Source organism: Myxine glutinosa, chromosome 6, assembly GCF_964187855.1.
Source record: "Myxine glutinosa chromosome 6, kmMyxGlut1.1, whole genome shotgun sequence".
In the NCBI taxonomy this organism is placed as follows: Eukaryota; Metazoa; Chordata; class Myxini; order Myxiniformes; family Myxinidae; genus Myxine; species Myxine glutinosa.
The window spans coordinates 121,169,472-121,186,219 of record NC_136266.1 but is presented as its reverse complement, the minus strand read 5'-3'; the positions used below and the strand labels follow the sequence as shown (position 1 = coordinate 121,186,219).

General features: G+C 46.8%; 1 long non-coding RNA gene across 1 annotated transcript in view; it reads left to right on the top strand.

Annotated features, from left to right (window-relative positions):
* Positions 1–4,451: 4,451 nt before the first annotated feature.
* LOC144892526 (uncharacterized) overlaps positions 4,452–16,748 on the top strand; it is a 107,740-nt gene continuing 95,443 nt past the window's right edge. Inside the window, exon 1 of the long non-coding RNA XR_013623728.1 lies at positions 4,452–4,759. This is a non-coding gene — a long non-coding RNA (uncharacterized LOC144892526). The remainder of the gene's footprint in view (positions 4,760–16,748) is intronic.

Genomic DNA, 16,748 nt, shown 5'->3' with positions numbered 1-16,748 from the left:
GTGAAAAACTTGTCCCCGGCCTCCAACACGTGGAAGGGCCCGTCGTATGGGGGCCGTAGCGGTGCCCGGTGGGCGTCGTGCCGGATGAACACGTACTTTGCCGTGCGAAGCTCCGGGGCGACGTGGGAAGGCGGGCAACCGTGGTGTGCCGTTGGCACCGGGGCGAACCTCCGGGCGGTCTCCTGAAGGGCGGAGCGCTGTTGTGCCGCGGACCAAGGAGCCGTGGAGTCGGGGATAAATTCACCCGGTACCCGCAGTGGTTGCCCGAAGACCAGCTCCGCCGAGGACGTGCGCAGGTCGTCCTTGGGCGCCGTCCTGAGGCCCAGCAGGACCCAAGGGAGTCTGTCAACCCAGCCGCCATCGCAGAGGCTGGCCCGGAGCGCGGCCTTCATGGAGCGATGAAAGCGCTCGCACAGGCCATTGGCCTGGGGATGGTAGGCCGTGGTGTGGTGTAGCTTCACCCCGAGTCCTTGCGCCACTGCGGCCCAGAGCTCCGAGGTGAACTGGGGGCCGCGGTCGGACGAGATGTCCGAGGGGGCACCGAACCGGGCAACCCAAGTGGCGATAAAGGCTTGCGCCACCTCAGCCGCAGACGTCGCCGCCAATGGGACGGCCTCCGGCCACCGTGTGGTGCGGTCGACCATGGTGAGGAGGTGGGTGAACCCTCGCGAGGGGGGCAGAGGTCCCACCAAGTCGACGTGCATGTGGTCGAACCGCCGCTCGGGCACTGCAAACGGGGCCAACGGTGCCTGGGTGTGGCGGTGGATCTTGGCGCGCTGGCACGCGAGGCACATCCTGGCCCAGTCGCGGACGTCCTTCCGGAGGCCATGCCAGACAAACTTTGCCCCGACGAGTTTCTGGGATGCCCTCGCGCCAGGGTGGGACAGGCCGTGGATGGCGTCGAACACCGGGCGCTGCAAGCCAGCGGGCACGATGGGGTGAGGCCGGCCGAGGGAGACGTCGCATAGGAGGGCCGTGCCCGCGGCGTCGAATGGCACCTCTGTGATGCGGAGGCCCGTGACAGCGGTCCGCAAGGCCTGGACGCCGGGGTCGACGGTCTGGGCCTCCGCCATCTGGGCATAGTCGACCCCGAGGTGGACCGCGTGCACGACAGACCGGGAAAGGCAATCCACCACCGGGTTGTCCTTACCCGCCACGTGACGGATGTCCGTCGTGTACTCAGACACGGCAGAGAGGTGGCGCTGCTGCCGTGCCGACCATGGCTCGGCGACCTTGGCCATCGCGAACACAAGGGGCTTGTGGTCAACGAAGGCCGTGAACGGGCGGCCCTCCAGCAGATGGCGGAAGTGTCGGACCGCCAGGTGGAGTCCGAGCAACTCGCGGTCGAATGTGCTGTACAGGCGTTCGTGCGGGCGAAGCTGCCAGCTGAAAAACGCCAGCGGTTGCCAAGCACCACGCACCCATTGCTCGTGCACCGCGCCCACCGCGTAATCCGGCGCGTCAGTGGTGAGGGTGATCGGTGCATCGGGCGCCGGGTGTGCCAGCATGGTGGCGTCGGCCAGAGCCAGCTTTGCGCCCGCAAACGCCGCGGTCATCGGCTCCGACCAGGCGATGTCACCTTTGCCCGGCTTGCCCCGGTGGGCCTCGTGCAAGGGACGGAGGAGCTGGGTGACGTGGGGCATGAAGCGGTGGTAAAAGTTCACCATGCCCAGGAACTCCTGGAGCTCCTTGATCGTGCGGGGCCGCGGGAAATCCCTGACCGCCTCCACCTTGGCCGGTAAAGGGACGGCCCCGTGCTCGGTGATGCGGTGCCCCAAGAAGTCGATGGTGGTGACACCGAAACGGCACTTGGCAGGGTTGATGATTACGCCATGCTGGCCCAGGCGTTCGAACAGCGTGCGGAGGTGGAGCAGGTGGTCCTCCCGGGACACGCTCGCGACTAGGATGTCGTCCAGGTAGACGAACAGGAAAGGTACGTCGCGCAAGACGCTATCCATAAGCCGCTGGAACGCCTGAGCCGCATTCTTCAATCCGAAGGGCATCCTTAGAAATTCGAAGAGGCCGAAAGGGGTGATGACGGCCGTCTTTGGGATGTCGTCCGGTTGGTCGGGGACCTGATGGTAGCCCCGGATGAGGTCCACCTTCGAAAACACGGTCGTGTTGGCCAACCGGGCGGAAAAGTCCTGAATGTGTGGGACCGGGTAGCGGTCGGGGGTGGTGGCATCGTTGAGCCGGCGGTAGTCCCCGCACGGCCGCCATCCCCCGCCGGGCTTCGGCACGATGTGCAGTGGGGAAGCCCACGCGCTGTTGGAGCGCCGCACAATCCCCAGCCGCTCCAGCGTGGCGAACTCCGCTTTCGCCACCGCGAGCTTCGTGGGCTGCAGCCGGCGTGCCTGGGCATAGACCGGCGGCCCGACCGTGGGGATGTGGTGCTCCACCCCGTGTTTAACGGCCACCGCTGAAAAGGTGGGCCGAGTGAGGGCGGGAAACTGGCGAGGAGGCAGGTAAAGTCATCCGCTGCTGGAAGCGTGCAAACCAAACTCGCCGGGATGGAACCGTCCAGCAAGCCGCTCGGTGAGCCGCTCAGTGAGCCGCTCAACGAGCTGCTCAACGAACAAGTGAGCGAGCTAAAGGTTTCGGCCTGGACGAGCCGTCTGCGCTTTACGTCGACCAACAACCCATGCGCACATAGGAAGTCCGCACCGAGCAATGCCATGGGCATGTTAGCGGTCACGAACGACCATTGAAAGCGCTGCCCTCCGAACCGCAGGGAGAGGCAGCGCTTCCCGAACGTGCGGATGGGTGTACCATTGGCGGCAAGCAAAGCGGGGCCCCGGCCCGCGCTTCGCTTGTCGGACGTGTAGGCTGGGATGACGCTTACCTGCGCTCCTGTATCGCAGAGGAAACGGCGCCCGGACAAGGTGTCCGTGATGAATAGGAGGCTGGCGGAATGGCCGACGCTCAGTGCCGCGACCGAGCGCCGGCCTGGTCGTTACCTGACCTGCCAAACGAGCACGGTGGGCAACACTTCTTAGCCTTGTGGCCGAACCTGGCGTGGAAATAGCACCAGGCTTGCGGCGGCGAGGGCGGTGGCGGCCGTGGTTTTCTCTGCGGCGGTGGTGGTGGGCGGGGCGCGGCAGCAGCCACGAGGGACGCAGTAGCATCAGCCTCGCGATCCACGACGGCCGCACCGTAACTCGCCCGCATGTCGCAAGCCGCGAAGAACTTGTCGGCCTCTACGGCCAGGGCGCGGGGTTCCCTTATGTTGGAACCGGCCAGCGCGAGGCATACCTGTAGAGGTAGCTGGCGTAGGAAAAGCGCCCGGAATAAGAAATCCGGGGCTTGGTCACCCAGCAGCGACAGCATATAATCCATCCACACGGATGGTCGTGTGTCGCCGAGTTCGGGAAGGTCCAGGAGGCGGTCGGCCCGTTCGATCTCAGTGAGGCCGAACGTGGCGATGAGGAGACGTTTGAGCGCCCTGTACTTGTGGTCGGCCGGCGGGTGCCGCAGGATGGACACGACTCGGGCGGCAGTGCCGGGCCCGAGGGAGGCGACCACGTGGTAGTAACGGGTCTCGTCCGCCGTTATGCCTCGAAGCTGGAATTGCGCTTCGGCCTGCACGAACCACACATCGGCCTGTGCTTCCCAAAACTCTGGGAGTTTTACCGCGACAGCGTTGTTGGCCATGGCGCGTTCGGTGGTCAGCAACGGCTGAACCAATCGGGGTCACCAGTGAAGTGTGGTGCTGCGCACACAACTTGCTTGCCAAAGAGGTAGGCCACAACGCGTTTGATAAAACCAAGAGTCTTTATTATGAAAGCTCGAACTGCAGCACTGGGCGGGCCCGAGCTTAGAGCCCGCATATATGTGCCGAGGCCACGCCGAGGCCCCGGGCGTGACCGATCGGTCGATAGGCGGGGCATGCATTCCAGTTCCCCGCCTGGACGTTCGCGCCACCTGCTGGTGCGCTGAATTCGTGTACCTTGCTTGTGTCTGCCACAATAGCCTATTTTACTCCAGGCGGTCCCAGGATTACCCACCCAAAATTTCGTTGCGATCGGTTCAGCCGTTTTTACGGTACCTGGGAACAGACGGACAGACAGACAGACAGATGGACAGACATTTGATGAATTGTAGTAAGATACTGTTTGAGGCCGTTTGTGTGCAGCATTCAATGACGCTTTGGACAATTGGACCGCACTGTATGTTCCGTACTCTGCAACATGTACGAGGTGCACCAACTTCAACTTGTATAATAGATTTGTTAATACTTTATTTATTTACTTTTCAACACTTGCACTGTGAGCTAAAAAGGCTGCTGTGATTTTGCGTTATTTATGAGCTCGTTGCGGCTCTAATTTAGGATCTTCCTTCAAGAAAGGTCCTTAACAAGTTATAAAAGAGAGAAAGGGTGGGGTGGGGGCCCCCTTAGTTGGTTGCCTCGGGGCCCGTGCTGCTTCTCGACACTCCTGATCGCAACTATCTTCACCTGTGTCAGGTATGATGTTAGCAATTGAAGATTATCCCTTTGATGCCCACCGATGTTAGCTATTACTGCATCTCCTTGGTAACAGACTCAACAATCTCATGTTTCCATTTCCTTTTGCCAAGTATGGTAGTTAAGCCAAATTGGCTTTTCAGTGGTGGCTTCTTCCTTTGATGAATTGCTTACGTTGGTTCGATGTTTCGCTGAGTTGGTCCTGCATTCTCAGGGATACCTGGTACTGCTTGAGGTATACCCATAAACCACCCATCTGATTTCATCCCACTGTCATAGGAGGATGCACTATTGATTGTAAGTACATTGTACATTATTTGAGTTGTCAGTATTTTGAAGAAGAAGATTTTGTCTGATGTTTAAATATGTGCATTGTTATAGTTTTTGACATTTACAGTTTTTCAAATTCAAGTAGTTGATTAGTTTATCAGCTCATGTGTTTAGTATGTTTTATTGTGACCGTGATAATTTTTATCTTTGAGTGTTCAGTTAGGGAAGTCCACCTATGGTTCACACATCGAAATGTGTGACATCTCAATTTTTTGCCAACGGTCGGAAAACTTTAAAGTTAAATAATGTAATGTTTATCAGAAAATAAATTTTAAATGAAATAGTCAATTAATCCATTGTATGTTTGGCATTCTTCTATATGTTATCATAAACCTCCTTTTACATAAATGCTCCACTAGAGGTCAGTGCAGGATTTGCTTGATGTAGTTTTATTCATTTTAGAAGTCCACTAGGCCGATGTGTACGCAAAGTACAACGCAGATGGTAGTCTCTCTGCAAGATACGTTATGCATGACTTACCGACAACCTTTACGGTCGTTGCATGTACTTTCAGGTTCGCAAGCAAAATCCCTCTTTTTGCAGCAACCATAGATTTGTAAGATTTGTAGAAAGATTGTTTACTTTTGGGAGGTCTACTTGCTACTTTATTTTTACCTCTGCCACCGAAGGGGGATGGAGGTTATGTTTTCACCCCTGTCTGTCTGTTTATCTGTCTGTGAAAATATATCTCAAAAAGTTGTGGACTAAATTTGGCGGAGAGGTAGCGTATGTGACAAGGCCAAAATATTTGGATTTTGGGGAAGATCCGGATTTGGATCCGGCCAGTATAATTTTTGTTATTTTTCACCATTGGGAGGTAGGGCCAAAAATTATACATAGCAGGATATCTCAAAAAGTTGTGGACGGATTCGGACAAAACTTGGTGGACCGCTTGGGTATGTGATAAGGAGGAATTGATTACGATTTTGGTGAAGATCTGAATATGCATTCAGATACGAGAATTATTCAATTTTTAAAGTGATTTTTCACCATTGAGGGATCGGGCGAAAAGCGATATATAGTATATTTTAAAAAGTTGTGGACAAGTAAATGACAAAACTTGGGGATGAATTGGTTAGGTGACAAGAACAATCCGATTCGATTTTGGTTCAGGTCCGAGTCCAGATCCAGCCTATCAGTGAGATACAAAACATAAACTGTTCAGCCTGGCGGAGGTATGCGCTCTACCGAGTGCTGTTCTAGTTATTTACTGAAACAAACCGTTTGATCCTGAATCTCCAATTTTCCCCCTAATTTCAGTCTTTCAAAGTTCGATATGCCTCGGGATCATAATCATACTTTACCAGCACGGGCACTCCACCAGAGGCCAGAAATGTGCTTCTACAGTGGCATGAAATGTCTTTATGGGAATAAAGGTCTCAAATCAACATGCAACTGAACATGCAAGCATTTGCATTGTCTGATAGAAAATGTAGTTACTTAAGCAGAAAATTATATATATGCTGATATTCATATGTGCTTATGCATGTGACTAGACCAAGTAATTTGTGCGAAATTAATAATGTACCGGAGAGTAATATTTAATAAATCAATTAACAAGGTACATCGGAGTTTGTTGGGCCCGTTATATATACTCTCCACCGTAACAAACAGAATATGTATAATTGATCATGTAATTGTTGAAGTACTGTTCCAGCGTTCATTCCAAGTGCCTTTTTGACACGAGGGATGTGCAGAACACCTGATTACAAGTTTCCACGTAACATAATTGCCTCATTCAATAACCGTTCAGCATGTGCAACTCATTTAACCTTGGGTTTTCAGAGGTGACACAAAGCATTCTGAGCAAATTTGAAAGTCATTCTGAGACACCAGAATTTGGATCATCCAAAAAAAACACTGATTACATTATTTTACAATCCATTAGAATGCTGCTTCTGTCAAAAAAAATGAGAGGAATCACATCATTGGACACCTTCAAGTAGGATCTTCCATTTGCCATGTTGCAAGGCTCTTTAACTTGAGGAGAGGATCTGTTATGACCTCAGAAGACATTATTAGGCCACTGGATCAACGAGATGTGTCAAGAAGTGGTGTTCCAGGATAATGACTCCTGCTCATGACTGATATATTCACATGTAATGACCCATCTACCTAATCAGATTCAAACTGGCCAGAGTGCTGCCAACACACTTCCTGGACCTCGAAGCAGTGATTGGACATAACAGATATTGAGATTGGTACTTCCACATTGGATCCTTATGTGAAAACGTTTGCCACAATGTGGAATTACATGATTAGGTCGCAATGAAATGGGCATGTGATTATTCAGCATTTATCTCTGTCAGAGAGGATTGTACCTCATCTGTGTCACATGATGTTCATTTTTTATGGCAGAAAGAATAGATCTGCAGCCCATAGACTCTACTCTTGTTCTAGCAGCTCGGGTTATGGGTGAGCTCAATTGCTAGAGTTATGAAAGTGTGATCCGGTGATTGCAAGTTGTTATCCCAACCACATTGGGAAGGCGAGCGCAAACTCCCTCAATGCATTTCCTTTCAAGTGCACATTTATATTACTTGATCCTCACAGAATTTGTTTCACTAGGACATCACTTCATGAAGTGCGTACTTAGTAGCCATCCAGTCTTAAGTTAGATTCCAACAAAACCAACAGCACCTTTCACAATAGTAGGCCTTTGTGGTGATGCGCTGGCAAAATTATGAATTGCCAATATTATGGTAATTACTGGCAGAGACCAACGTTTGAGGTGAGGTGCACCAGACTCTTTATAGAATGTCGGTGCTGAAGAGGCAGTTTTCTGGCAAAGGTTATGCTACATCGTTTGCCATTACCTTTCCAGAAATCAGTCAGGGCAGGAAGTTGTAATTTGATAATGGTGCCTGCAATAACTAGCCCACTCTTCAAAAAGACACCATGATATCTTTAACGTCCACTTACGAATGCCAGCAGACGTGACACGCAGGTTACCATCCATCTGAGGGATAGTGCACACATTGAGGGAGCGCCTGCACACAAAACACCAGGATGGCAGTTTATAGCTGTCCTGAGATTCAAACCCAGGCTGGACAACTCAGAATCATGTCTGCTTACCTCCAAAGTCTAAGCTATCCCGCCAGCCTGAGACCCCAGTAATTACTGGCAAACTGTGGAGTCTTTGGGGCACCTCTTTATTACGTAAAAAAAAAAATCGAAAAAATTTATAACTCCCCAACTTATCACCTAAGTCTCTCTCCTCAATATTCCTCTCAAATAAATATATTGCCTATCCTAATTCTAAATCTAAATATAATTCTATTCTAATTAAATATTCTTCTTCTAAAAATATTCTTCTATAATTCTAAAGTATAATTCTTCTAAAAATATTCTTCTAAATATTCTTCTAAAATATTCTAAATAAATATATTCTAAATATTATATTCTAATAATATTCTATACATTCTATTCTAATCTTCTAAATCTTCTAAATAAATAAATAAATAAATACATAAATATATTAAATATATATATATATATAAATAAAGAGGAATATTCTTCTAAAAATATTTAAATTCTATTCTAAATATTAAAAATAAATAATATTGTCTCCTCTCAAACAAAATAAAAACATTCTCAAACTAGAATCCGGGCACTCGGTAGAGCGCATACCTTCGCCGCAGCTACTGTTCTGTACTTGGCATGGGAGTGTATGCGATGTGAAACTTTATGTGAAATGCGATCGATTTTTAAAAATCAGAATTTGAGCAAATCTGTTTCATTCGTCTGTTAATATGCCTCCCCGATTGACAAATCTGCAATTTGAATTTCATTTGAGGTTGAAATGATTGCGGGAGATCGCGTTATAGTGATGACGTCTTGGATGGACATCCTCTTCTTCAGTCGCTCATAACTTTGAGTGAAATACGATCGAGTTAAAAATAGTCAGAATTTGAGCAAATCTGTTTCATTCGTTTGTTAATATGCCTCATCTCTTGACAAATCTGCAATTATAATTTTTTTTGAGGTTGAAATGATCGCGGGAGATCGCGTTATAGTGATGACGTCCTGGATGGACATCTTCTTCTTCAGTCGCTCATAACTTTGAGTGAAATACGATCGAGTTAAAAATAGTCAGAATTTGAGCAAATCTGTTTCCCAAAATCTAATCAAATGTGTCCCGTATAATAACCAATCATCCCACCAAATTTCATGCAATTCGGTTGAATACTTTTTGAGTTATGCGATTAACATACACACACACAGACATACAAATAAATACACAGCGATCAAAACATAACCTTCCGCTTTTGCGAAGGTAATAAAAACAAATCTCAAATCAACATTAAAAACAAATAAAAACAAAATAAATCAACAAATATATTATCTCAAATGAAAACATTGCCTCAAAAAGGAAACCATGAGGTCTTGGGGCCCGCAAGGCTAACCCCCGCTCTAGCGGGGAAAAATGGCCTTAAAACGATCAACCATATTTTTTTCATCCTCGAACGTTATTCCCTTCCTCTATCCCCAGCCACGCGCTCCCACATTCCCATAACCTGCTTTATCTCGACCTTTAGCATTCTACTTTCCTTCCATTCCTCAAATTCATTTTTCTCAATCAAGTTATAGCCGAGAAACTGCAATGCGCTCTCTGGTTCTACCAATTTACAATTGAAGTTTTGGCCAACATTCCAGCTTCCATTTCAGATGAGAATCATGAAGAGCAAAGTGTAACATCATTGCATCGCTATAACATTAGAATGACTGTTTTGGTGTGTTTCATTTTTCCATCACAACTCAGCCAACTCCTCATTCTGCAGTTCGCCTTTTTCTGGTCCTGATTAGGGATCGACAGGGAAGGTTTGGATTTTCAACTCGTGTTGGTTTGTTTTCACCACAAACATATCCTATTGCTATGCTACATCATTGTATCCACATCTTGGGTTAAAACCGATATCTTGTTCATACAATATCACCATAAAATCAATAACACATTCCACTTTGAATACATTTCATAAACATGTTTTGTTAATCCCTTTCAACATACAAAAGGCCCTGTGCTACTTGTGTTCTAACAATCCCTTCTTTTAATAAACTGTAATGAGTTGCAATTGTCTCAGTTTTTCTGCTCCATGACTAAGTTGACCTTAACATCGATGAATGCTCACAAAGGCTGACTCTGTGATTTCAAAGACGAGTGAACAGTTGACAATTCAATTTGATGACACAGAGTACCAAATTAGACTGAAGTTACACAAGCAACATTGTGAATAGGAATAAATGAAAGAAAATTGGTTTGAAATAATTCAAGTTGATGTCGTTATCATGTCTATCCGAGGAACGGAACACACAGTAATGAATCACCCTGCCTGTGAAACACCGGGATGACCATTTATAGCTGGGTCGGTAATCTAACCAATTTGTGTGAAGATATTCATAAATGCAATGTATGCCATATTTTGCAAGTCACCTTTAACTTGTTTAGTCTGTCTTTGGTTCCTGACTCAAGTATAAACTGTCGGATTTGTGCTTCACAGGCAGTGGGTTCTATCACGAAGTACCTCGGATGGATGTTAAGCTGGGTGTCCCATCAGCTAGCATAAGTTGGTGGATGTTAAACATCCCGTGGTGTCTTTCATGAAGAGTGAGCAAGTTATCTTTACTCCGATCAAATTACAAATCCCTGCCACCCTCAAATGTCAGACCTGGCCAGCCAGTTCGTGAAATACTTGGACTAAAAACCTTCCCCTTCAAACAACAAGGGGCAGTAATTGGGGCTGTTAAATAAAATGGATAATTAAGAAATTAAGATCTTAAATGAACGTGAGCAGGTAAACAGGTTGTATGTATATATATATATATATATATATATATATATATATATATATATATATATATATATACATACATATACATATATATATATATATATATATATATATATATATATATATATGTATATATATGGATTTAAGTTTGTTTGTTTATATATATATATCAGGTATGCCATGGATTTATTTAGGGTGCCACGGAGATTTAGGGATTTTTTGATGGCATATTATGATCAGTTTTGGATGCGGTTTGCGACACAGTCCTAAGTAACAGAGTGGCAGAAGTTGAATGTGGGGATCCCGATGGGCGATGGGATGTACCATCTCCCCTATTTTGTTTGTGCTGCTTATGGAGTTATTGATACGTGCGGTGAGTGGACATGGGAAAGAAGTGGAGCTAGCCCCTGGTCAGAGTTTGCCAGCGATGTTTACATTCATGGATGACCTGACAGTTGTCCAACAATCGGTGATGCAGCAGTAGAGGTACTGGGACGACTGGAAAGGTTGATGCGGCGGGAAAGAATGGGATTTAAAGCAAGAAAGTCGAGGAGTGTGGTGGTGAGATGAGGAGTGGTGGATAACACGCACAGGTTTGAGCTGGGAGGGGAGGTGGTTCCATCATTGACAGAGGCCCCTGCGAAGAGTTTGGGAAGATGGTATACAGTGGAGTTGAATGATGTGGGAAGAGTGGAGGAGGTCAGAAACAAGCTTTTGAGAGGTTTGAAGAGGATTGATGGGTGTGGTTTGCCAGGTAAGTTGAAGGTATGGTGTTTGAAGTTTGGATTGATGCCACGAGTATTGTGGCCATTGATGATGTATGATATTGCGATTGGGCATGTAGAGAGGATGGAGGTTGTGATGAGCTGGTTTGTGAGGAGGTGGTTGGGAGTGCCACGCTGTTTGACGAACATTGCCTTTTATGGTCAGGGTGGAAAACTCCAGTTTCCCTTGACATCATTAACCGAGGAGTTTAAGGTGGCGAGGGTGCGGGAGTTCATGATGTTGCGGGATTCAAGTGATGCAGTGGTAAAGAATGCTCTCCCAGAGAAGAAGGGAAGTTGAAAGTGGATTGCAAGAGCAGAGGTAGATGAGATGGAGGAGCAGTTGCAACAGGAGGAGGTCATGGGGATGGCACAGCACAGGAAGCATGGCTTGGGGTGGATGAAGCATGAGCGATGGGGAAAGGCATGTGTGAAAGAGAGGAGGAAGATTGTTGAGAGGGAGCTGACAAGAAAGGAGGAGGAGGGGAGATATGTAAAAGCAGTCAGACAGGCACAGCAAGGTGCTTGGACAAGGTGGGAAGGTGTGCGGGTGAGGACATTGAAGTGGCAAGAGATTTGGAGGATGGAGCCAATATTGTTTAGTTTCCTGTTGCGGGCAACGTATGATGTGCTTCCATCACCATTAAACTTGAGATTGTGGGGGTTGTTGCAGGAGAGATGTTCTTTGTGTGGAGGTTTGGGAATGGTGCATTGACAGCAGGAAGATACAAGTGGCGGCATGATCAGGTGCTGGCGGTGGTAGTGCAGATGGTGCAACAAGAGGTGCTGAGATTGAGAGAGAGAAGAGTGGAGAAGGAGACTGATGGGGGAGAGGTGTTGTTTGTCAAAGAGGACCAAGTGGTAAGAGGTGGAAAGAGGAGGAGTTGGAAAGCAAGAGGGCTGTCCGATGCTTGTGATTGGCAGGTGGTGGCAGACCTAAAGCCACAATTGGTATTCTCAGAGGAGATCTGTGTGACAAGGTTGCGGCCTGACATTGTCATCTGGTCAGATGCAACAAGACAGGTCATCTTAGGGGAATTGTCTGTACCTTGTGAAGAGAACATGGAGGAGGTGCATGAGAGGAAGAGAGTAAAGTACAGTGAGCTGGAGGCAGAGTGTCGGGAGAAGGGTTGGTGAGTTTCTTGTCAGCCATTTGAGGTTGGGTGTAGAGGGTATATTGGCAATTCCTTTTCTGCATTTCTTGCTCGGCTTGGAGTGTGTGGGACAGAAAGAAGGAGGATGTGTGACAAAGTGGCCCAGGTTGCCTTGAAAGGCTCACTTTGGATATGGAGGAAGTTTATGGAGGCATGTCGAACGGTGTAGGTTGAGGTTGTGGGTGGTGATTCATTTCAGCCTAAAGGGGTAGTGACTGAGCGGAAGAGAAATGGAGATGTGTGTGTGTGTGTGTGTGTGTGTGTGTGTGTGTGTGTGTGTGTGTGTGTGTGTGTGTGTGTGTGTGTGTGTGTGTGTTGCAGGAGCGTCTGTGGTTTTGCACGAATGTGTTTTTGTTTGAGTGGTGCATGTTGTAAGGGTAGGTGGTCAGTTGTTTTTTGTTGTTTTTTTGGTGTGTGAGTGGGTGGAGAGGGGCTGTGGATTCTGGGAGTGGAGGCGGTTTTGTTGTTGTAATCTGTGTTCTCAATGACTGGGAGTGGGGGTATGTACGCATCCAGGTGTAGCTGCTGCATGTGGAGGTGCATGTGCCACTGCTGGCCCACCTTAGCTGACCGTATCGAGGTTGAAGGGTCGAAATGAGATGATGCCGAGGACCTCAACTGAGGTCCCAGTCTAATTTAAATAAATAAATAAAAAATCTACTTAAAACTTCCATTTCAATTGTTAATAAAAATGTTATATCATGTATATTAGAAATTAATTTGTACAAAATAAATGTTTGTATTATGATTGGTGTAAATCATGACAACATAGCAACTCACATACAGTCATAATCCTCAGTTAAAACAAGCCTGTCTCTATAGCAACATGTGATGTGTTTTAAATTGCACATCGGGAGTTGATAATTACGTGGCGGTGAGGTGTTTTTGATAATGTGGTGTGTACTGTTGTGAGTTGTTTTGAATTACCTTGTGGTGAGGTCAAGTATGTAATATATGGTACATATTATATCTGTGCTGTGTCTGTCACATCCCATCAAGTCACTAAACTACTTGCTGAAGATTTTGTGAAATTGTCCCAAACTTCCAGTCTGCACCTACCCCTCCGGTGTGTATGTGCCAAAGGATTGATTTTTGAATTTTTAAAATATTTTTTCTTCAACCTAAATCTTCAACTTAAATTACTTATAAAAATGTAATGTCACAAATATTATGATTGGTGTAAATCATGCCAACATAGCAACTCATGTACAAGTCATTATCTTCAGTTAAAACAAGCCTGTGCCTCCATAGCGACATGTGGTGAGGCCAGTTTAGCGAGCCGATCCATGATAGTATATTTTATAGTCTTATCTTATTTTTACTTAAACATATATTTACTGTACAGGGAGCTGTACACCTTTTAACATCCAGATGTTTGTGTACAGTACCTTAATTGGGAAACAATTAAAGATTTGGCTCAGTTGAGCTACTACACTCAGTTGGATGTTTCACACTCACATTGGATGGATCATGTGGTTTCCACATCACATGAGGAGGAACAGTTATGACCAATATTCACTCTGCAACACACACAATAAGAAGGGTCTTTTAAGTGACTTTACAAGAAGAACATGATAGTGGGAAACCAGGTGGTAAGTCTGAGGAATTAAGAGTAATGGATGGTTTAGTGAAAAACAGAAACATCTTAGATCATTTTACCGTGAATGCATCACGCCAAAGGTTCAGACTGCTGGAGGTGAAGGTGAAGTACTGCAATGTCTTGTGGCATATTTTAGTTGTAGTGCTGTATTAGGCCTCTCGTCCTATTGCAAGGCAAGGGAAATCCAAGCAAGATTATCGGGATCACGGCCGACCTAGTTCATGCTTTCATTCTAGTCCTACATTCAGTTCATGATAAGACATTTTCAGGGTGACAATTCGATCACCCATTTGGCTCTTCTCATGCAGGAATCGTTTTTGAGAAGCATGAAGAGTTCATAAGCCTGTATTACCTCATTGGGGAATGTAACTTGTATGGATGCATTCAGTCGCAATGATCCCAAACATTGCAGAACCTCATAGTGGAAAATGCAAAAGCAAAGCCAAATCAAGAATTGTTTTTGCCAAAAAAGGGACAAAAGGCTCAGAGCGTCCAACGTTTCAGTCACAGAGCGGCCTTTTTCAGGGATTAACGCAGCCCGTCTCCAATGTGATGGTAGAGCATTTACCTTTGAGCTGTCTAGTCTGTGTTCGATTCCAATCCCAACTATAAAACTGCCAGTTTGGTGCTTCACCTGATGGACATTGCATCACAAAGAGCACCGTTCCTCAGATGGAGGTTCAACCAGGTGTTTGCACGCCTTAGTTAGTTGGTGCATGCTAAAGAGCATACGGTGTCTTTCGACCAGGATTAGGTGAGGTATTGCTGACACCATGAACAAATCACAAGTTCCTGCCTTCATGTCTAGGAACCCTGCATTTGCAGCACAGGTACGCCTCTTTAATGATACAATCAGCCGGCTGAGTTGAATATGCAATCGGTAATGAAGAACGACAGGCCATGCGTTCTTGGATCTTATATTCCCTCACGAGGTTTGGGGAGTTGAGAGAGGGGCAAAGGGCGACACAGACCTGCAATAAATCAGGAGAGGCAAGCAACCTGGCAAACCAAGTACCAACATCACATTTGCATTTGGGCTGGGTGGATAAGGGAATAGGAGAGAGGGAACCTTTCTGAACCATTACTCCTTCTTCGGCAAAACACCTTGTTTGTTGTATTTCAACTTTTTCTGCTTCGTGTTTCTCAAAACTTTGGTGATTATAGATTCTTCCATTGGCAAACAGTTCTTTGATTACCAGACTCTGTGGCGTAATGCTTCGAGTGTCTGCTCTGAGCGTGGCAAGTCGGCGGTTCCAATCCGACTCCGTTCAAGTCATACCAGAGACTTAAAGATGGTACTTGCTGCTTCCTTGCTTGATGCTCAGCATTTAAAAGCATAGAGCAAACAACCATAGGCTGGCAACACTAGCACAGGCTTTGATGGGCCTATTGCACTCCTCCTGCATGAGGTTCATGTAAGGGAACATATGAAATCTCATTCACTTTCACACTGCCAACAAGTCGGTGGTTTCTCTGTCTTTTACCACACGACCTCCTTTCTGGTCTTCAACCCTTTGCTCCTTCAATGTTTTGGCCCCTCCAGGTTTCTGCAAGGCACGTGTGGTCCACCAGCAACCCCCCTTCTCATGAAACTCCAAAAATCCAGAATCACTGCTAATCTCCACTCATTATTTCTTCTTTTTTCCCCCACCCCATATGTGGAACCAACTTCCATACTCTCTTCAATCTCATTCCTCCATCCAGGTCTTCAAGACAGCTGTTCACTACCATCTCAGATCGTCCCCAATCCAAAACCATGATCTTTTAAACCCCCGTTAGCCCTTCCCAGGCCAATCTCTTTCCAAGCTTCCAGTTTTTCCTTCCTCAGAGTTTGCTTTTGTATCCATCCTGTCCACGAGCCTCGACTTTGTATTAAAAAAAAAAATCATATTATTATGTCGAGATTGTTTTTCAGTTACATCTCACTGGTGTATCAAATCTGTTTCAGTGAAAGGTGAAAGTTTCCTCCTGATATAGTTTTTTTAAGTTGATGAAATGACAGTGGGTGATGTGAAAACAGGGGAGGAGACAGGAGCAGCAGGATCACCTGTTAATTTATGCCACCTGCTCTCCAAATTTGGAAAAGCAAGAGAAGCAGTGGATTATCCATTCACAAAAGGCCCAAAAGAACTGAACACGAATAGCGAGGCCTGGCATTTTGAGTTTTTTCAAATCGAATTTGGCAGAGGCTAGGGTCAGGAAGGGGAAGCAGACATGATTAGAGTGAGAAATTCCCTTTGGTACATTATTCATTACAAGTTCTAGCCAATCCATATGTTTTTGTACATGCATGCGAAGTTGATAACCCAAAGTATTTTTCCTCCGTCTCCCTTTTCTCCTGCCTGCAGATTGTTGTTTATGGGAGTGGTGCGGGCAGGCGGGGGACTTCAGCGGTCATTCTTACATCCCTCTAACTGTGATTTTATCTATCCCCACCGACATTACCCACTCCTATCTACAGGTTATACCTGGTGTTGGCCTACTGGTTTAGGGCGGCGGGCTTGGGATCCTAAGGTCCTGAGTTCGAATCCCATTGAATCAACGCCAAATGGGGTTGACTCAGCCTGTCATCCTCCCGAGGTCGGCAAAATGAGTACCAGATCACTGGTTATAAGAGAGGCATTGCATCAGCGGCAAACGTGCGCACTG